This window comes from Silene latifolia, chromosome 2 (assembly GCF_048544455.1).
Source record: "Silene latifolia isolate original U9 population chromosome 2, ASM4854445v1, whole genome shotgun sequence".
NCBI classification, from domain to species: Eukaryota; Viridiplantae; Streptophyta; class Magnoliopsida; order Caryophyllales; family Caryophyllaceae; genus Silene; species Silene latifolia.
The window spans coordinates 117,179,159-117,186,541 of record NC_133527.1 but is presented as its reverse complement, the minus strand read 5'-3'; positions in this window follow the sequence as shown (position 1 = coordinate 117,186,541).

Here is a 7,383-nt window from a genome sequence, read left to right as displayed (position 1 = left end):
AGTAATTTTTTATAGCCAACTGGTCCACACATATCAGTAATGATTGGCTGACTAGAGTTTGACTTTGTTGTCGTGCGACGGTGGTGATCAGTTGATACCCTGAGGTCATACCTATAAGGTAATACTCTTAGTTGATCATTTAATTAATCGTATGCCGATACGAGTTAATTAAATTGCTTAAAATTGACGGATGATTTTATGAGTAAAATTAACGTGTCTCATTGTAATTCGATTAGATGAGATATGGTCTAAGTAATCGAATTGTTTTATTACATAGATTGAATTATTGTTACGAACCAATTGAAACAGAATGAATAATTTATTATAAATACAAGTTGTTGTAAATTTATAATTTGATAAACCATTTTGGTACATGTAATTAAGAATTACTAGTTAATTTTATGTGTGACATATTTTATTAATATGTTGATTTTTAATATGTTAAAAATACATTACATTGTAACATGTCATGTAACATGTAACATGTGACAAAAATTAACAAATGACAAAATAAAATGGACTACCCATTTTATCCAAGTGTACCAAAATATTGGAGGGGTTTATGGTTTATATTTTGTTTTATTTTAAATAAGAACATAATGATTAAACCTAATACATAGCCTTGCATATCTAGTCTATTCTTGAGAAGAACAAGACCACGCATTGGCCTAAAAAACCGCCCCTACCACCCGGTTTTTTGAAGAGAAAATAAAAGGGTTTTCTCTTATTTTACACTACATACATTGATATTCTTGTAGTGTATTATTCATTCAACTACTCTCCACATTTTTGTGAAACATTTTAGAGAAAGAAAACTCATAAATATCCTCTCCTCTTAACCGAAATAAGAGAGAACAAAATTAATATTTTGTGTCAAGTTTATGTAAGATTTTAATTAATACTAGTTCATATTAATTATAATTATTAAGGGTATTACCTTGGGTATAATTCCTTAGGAGAGATTCTCAACTTGAATCTTATTCTTCCATTTTGGAAAGCTCAAGAACTAGTAAGAAGGTGAACTTACTAGTGCCCATTTATCCGAAATTATCAATGTAAGAATTGATTTTTCTCCTTATACTTGTAATCGTTTTGCATGCATAAGATCCGTTTTAATTTTATGACTAAATGAAATTATCATACTATGAATATGTAAACATATGAGATTATTGAATCCCAAAAAGTGGTATCAGAGCACATGGTTGTTGCATGCAAAATCGGGTTTTCTTTTCCGAGTTAATTAGTTAACATATAAAACATGTTATTTAGGATTTATGAAGATAAATCATGAAATAATTTTGCATGTTAAATATTTCTGGTCCTAAATGTATTTTAGGTCATATGGGACGATTTATGGATTTTATTGTTTATTTTATATATTTTTTTTTTTTGGTAAAAATGTAAGTATATTATAACCAAATTTAACTTGCAAATTACATCAACTCATAAGGGGCAGGAGACAAAGCTACATATTCAGCCAATGTCTAACCATATCCCTATTCTTAGCAGTACAACAACGAAGAACACGAGTACTAATCTCCTCTCTAATCTGCCTGGCAATGAAATCAGGTCTGGCTACAGCATTATCAATCCTACATTTGTTCCTTGCTTCCCAAATCTTATAGTGTAACCCTTGAATCACAGCTGCAACTATCTTTTTCCTTAACAAACTTTTGATTCGAATATGCAGCCACCAGTTAACAACATCAGCAGTAGGAACCTTGATGCCTAGATTCTGATCTACCAACTGCAAGCAACTCTTGCTGAAGTCACATTGAAAAAAAAGATGATTATGGTCTTCATCAGCAACACCACAAAGACCACAGAGTTTATCAGAACAAATTTGCATGCTACATAGCCTATCTTTAGTGAGAAGTCTCTTGTGGGCAATTAACCACCCGATGAAGCAGTGTTTAGGCACACTGAGATTGTTCCAAACAAACTTGACCCATTCCTGAGGGCATTCTGCATCACCCAGCACTGATACCCCTGCTGAATGGAGTAATAATTATCACTCTTCAACCACCATACCCCCTGATAACCAGCTTTAAGAGAGTCCCTGACACTACAGATTTTGCGCCAAGACCAACTAGAATCAGGTTTAGGCTGATAAGACATCCAATCAGCATTTTTGATATATATGGCATGGACCCATTTAACCCATAAATGGTCCTTTTTATGACTGATCCACCACACATACTTGCCTAGAGCAGCTTTGTTCCATCTTCTCAGGTCAACAACTCCAAGTCCCCCATTCTGTTTACTCTTACAGCAGGTGCCCCAGGCTACCAAAGGTGGAGAATTTGCAGCTTCCTTCCCTTTCCAAAGAAAGCTTCTACAAATGGCTTCCACTCTATTAAGTATGCTAGCAGGCAGAATGAATATTCTCGCCCAATAACAATGCAACGTACTTAGAACAGCCTTTGTTAGAACAAGCCTACCTGCATAAGACAGTTTCCTCGAACCAAGTGCTCGAATTCTTTCACACACTCTATCAACAAGGATAGAACAATCAAGAGCAGAGAGTCTTTTAGCAGCTATGGGTACCCCAAGGTACCTAAAAGGAAGGTTACCTGCCACCATGCCACTTACACTTAAGATATCAGAAAGAGTCCCCCTAGGCACTCCATTGCTGTAAATGCAAGATTTGCTCTTATTCATGCACAGTCCAGAGGCTCTAGAGAAAGTTTCAAAAGCCCTAAGCATCATTATCACCACATCCTGCTCCCCTTTACAGAACATTAATAAGTCATCCGCAAAACACAAATGAGATAACTTCAAAGGTTTAGATAAAGGATGGAACTTAAACCCCTCCTTGTCCTGAATCACAACAATACCCTACTCAAGTATTCCATACAAATGGTAAAAAGAAGAGGAGATAGGGGGTCCCCCTGTCTAATCCCTCTTTTAGCTTTAAAAAATCCAAAGAATTCCCCATTGAGAGCTAAAGAAAAGGAAGGAGTGCTTACACACTCCATAATCAACTGAATAAATCTTCCAGGAAACTGCAAAGCCCTCATCATATTCTTCAAAAACTCCCATTCAATGCTGTCATAAGCCTTTTGGAGGTCAACCTTAATCATAACCCTTGGTGAACAAGACTTTCTCCCATATAACTTGACCAAATCTTGACAAATCAGTATGTTTTCCACAATATCCCTACCTTGGACAAAGGCACTTTGGTTACTGCTGATAATAGAAGGTAAAATTTCACCCAATCTGTTACTCAAGAGCTTTGCTATACATTTATATACCGTGTTACAGCAAGCAATGGGGCGAAATTGAGCCACAGAATTAGGTCTTTCAACTTTAGGCACTAGAGTCAGCACAGTATTATTAATTTTCTTCAATAATTTTCCATGCTGAAAGAAATACTTAACAGCCTCAATTACATCCCCACCAGTAATCTCCCAACTGTCCTTGAAAAACTGACTTGAATACCCATCTGGGCCTGGAGCCTTGGTCCCTGGAATAGAGAACATAGCTCTCTTTATCTCCTCTGCAGTCACAGGTTTAAGCAACATAGAATGCATCTCAGTAGTGACCACTTTCCCTCTCCTAACAGTGGGAAAATGAACATCACTGACCTCTTTACTAGATCCCAGAATATTTATGAAATAATCAACAAAAGCAGCATTAATGGCAGACCCATCTTTCTGACAAACCCCATTCATATCCTCAATTTGAATAACTTTATTCCTGCAACGTCTACTTCTTATACTAGCATGGAAGTAAGCCGTGTTATCATCACCTTCCACAGCCCACTCAGCTTTAGATTTTTGCATCAAGAACATATGCTTGGCTTTCAACATGAGAGCATAGTCCTGAGCTACTGCCCTCTCAGCAGCAATAAGATCAGGATCCATAGGATTAGCCCTGAGATTCTTCTGAATTTGATTCAGAGCCATAAGAGTAATAGAACTGTTATTTTCAATATCAGTGAATTCATTCTTATTAAGTTTCTTCAACTGCCCTTTCAACTTCTTCAATTTAGACACCACCTGGAACATCTTGGTACCATCAACTTCCTGCCCCCAACAATCATTAACCATATCAGCAAAGCCAGGACTCAGAGACCACATATTATAGTATTTAAAAGGTTCCCTACTCCTTCTAGTATCACCCTCAAACTGAACAATGCAAGGGCAATGATCATAGAGTCCCTCAGGTAGAAAGTTGGCAAAGGCACTAGGATAATTAGCAAGCCATTCAGAATTAATCAACATCCTGTCAATACGACTGTACACTCTTGTATCAACCCCTTGTTTGTTATTCCAAGTGAACAGTGATCCAATGGCAGGAATGTCCTGCAAATGACACCACGAGATACAATCCTGAAAAGGGTTGATCTCAGCAGAAGTAACATCAGATCCTAACCTTTCCTGATAATGAAGCACATTATTGAAGTCACCACCTACAGCCCAAGCTTCTCCACAACTGCTGCTATACTGTTTTAAAGAGGCCCAAAGACATTCTCTCCTAGCAATCTGATTAAAACCATACACAACAGTGAAGAAAAATTTCCTTCCAGAGATTTTATCATGAACCCACGAGTGAATAGTTTGACTAGTTACATCAAGCACATTCACATCAAAACAACTAGGATCCCACAATATCCAAACTCTACCACCTTTCTGCAAACTATTATTAGTGCAAATAGCCCAACTAGAGCAAATATTATTCCTAACTTTATTCCAATTACTACTTTTAACCCTAGTCTCTACTAAACCAAACAGCCCTATTTTATTAGAATGCAAAAACCACTTTATTTCTTTTTGTTTATGAAGGTTGTTCAGTCCACGAATATTCCAAAAGCCAAATCTATCCATTACCCACCCTAGAAGTGGATCCTTCCCTAACAATTCTGTTACCAATACTCCTTCTACTATTAATTCCACCCTTTGCCATCAGAACAGATTTATGGACTGCAGCACTAAAAACCTCCATGAAAGTAGACTTACCCAGCTCAGTTTCATTACCATGGACTTGGGAGTTCATTCTGGTAACAATTCTAGCTGGAGTAATAGGAGCCTGGGGAGTAACCACATCCTGCACAATAGGTTGTTTTGGACTAGGAACAGGAGCAGGTATGGGAGCAGCCTAAGGTCTGGCAACAGGCTTCCATACTTGCTTAGCCACCTTTTGAGCAAGTTTAGGTTTCTCAGGTTTCCTGCACGCAGAAGCTAAGTGCCCCATTCCCTTACAACTGGTGCAGGTTATGGGTAACCAATCATACTCCACCTTACCCTGCTGAAGATTCCCTTTCTCATCTAAGAACTCAATTCCTTTAGGGTACTGCTTATTAGGTTTCACCTTCACAAACACCTTTGCATAACTAAGCAATGTTTTCTGCTGAGTAGCCTCATCACATCGGATAAATTCACCAATTAGTCCACTAATTTTAGCCAAGGCACTTTTCCCCCAAAACTTCAGTTCTAATCCTGACAACTTGACCCATATGGGAATATCAGATAATTCATGCTTAACCAACTCAGATTCCTATTTCCATTCGTTGACCACAACTGGTTTATTATCGAACATCAATTGTTCAGACAGTAAAGCCTTTTGTTGCATTTCAATCATTTTAAATCTCACAAGAAAAATTCCATTAGACATAAAGGACACCTTATCAATATCCAGTTTCGACCAAACCCGTCGGATAAAACCCTCGACTACATTCCATGGAGGATTAGCTTCAACTATGTAGCAGAAGACCGAGGATTTCCAGTAATTAATTTCTGATGCTACATCCTCGTCAGAAAGTTGAAGCATTACCTTAGGGTTAGCTAGAGAAACCGGTTTACTCAACGTCTTTTTGATTTTCCGGGACAAAACCTCCCTCCAATTCCCATCCTCAGACTGAGAGACCGCCTCAGCAGCCACAGGTTTATCCAAATCCAAGTCGAGATCGTAAGGAAGCAAACATCGTGTTGCCGGCTTATCATTCAAAGGAATATCCACATCACTTTCATCCAAAACTTCGTCTTCTACTAATATTTGTTTACCGTTCTGTTTATTTGTATTTTTTGTGATTTTTTTAGAATTATTATTTGATTTCCGTGATCTAGCTATTGCAGGAATCAGGAACAATCAAAGAATTAATTAGGGTTTCTCTCTCTAACTTTCTCTCTCATCTGTTTCTTTTTTATATTTGTTGTTGTTTTCATTCATTTTATATATTATCGGCATTAAAATGTGATTTTTATGAGGAAAATGTCATTTTGGATGAAAAATAGCTAAATTTCGAATTTTTAAGTGATTTTTGGATATGTTTGCACATATATTATCTACTAATTGCATGTTAAAGTTCATGAAAAACTAAGTTATTTTGCATAAAATATGGATTTTATAAGTTTAAATCGAATTTAAAGGGTTTATTAGGTTAATATGAGTTATATTTTGAATCTTGTCATGAAAATTTTATATGTTGTCACATGCATTTTTACTCAGTGTGTGTAAAAATCTTAGACGAATTGAACTTCTTATGCATGATTTATGAATTTTTGAGTAAAAATTCAATAAATAGTGACTTAAATTAGCCTATAATGCTAAAACATATTTCATGACAAAAGAAAAACGTAATATGTTGCATTTTATCCCACATTTCAGATCTAAAAGTGAAAAGTTGATGAAAATTAATTTTCTCATATTTTAATGGTCATATTTGATAAAACCGATAAGCCGCAACGATGTTTTTCTCGAAAAATTTTCGGAATTTTTAACCTAAATTTTGAAAATTACGTGTATCATGGTATTTTTCCAGAATGTTCATGAGTTTGAATTTCAAATTTTGAAATTATTTGAAATTTTTATAATTTAAATTTGGAGTTTATAGTATAATATTGTATTTTTGGGTCCATAATGAACAATATTAAGAAATCAAGTTGAATTATTGTCAAAATATTAGTGAAGACTCAGTTTTGAGTCCTAATATGGTTAGGGTAATTAACGTGAACATAAATATGAATTTATGTAATTTTTGTGATTTTAACAAGTTTATAATCACGCAAATCCATAAAAATCGATAAAATATACGATATTGGCTCTTAAAAGACGATTTAGCATAAAATTAAGCATGTTCATACATATTATAATGCTGCATTTTATTTATTATTGTCATATTTTGATTTATATATTTTTTGAATTATGTAATTTTACTTAGTATGGCCTTAGTTTTTAATTGGTATTACCCGAAATGTATGGGAATATCGATTCGTTTGTAATTATTGTGATCTCGTATCACCGTTTTTTAATTTAATAGATTTTAATGTTTATTACAAATGTATAATAGGAAATTATGTAATTCTATTTATTATTTGGTAATTTCCCGGAGTTTCAAGAAGACGGTGTTACCTCGAGATGCGTGCCAAGACCGAAGTTCAA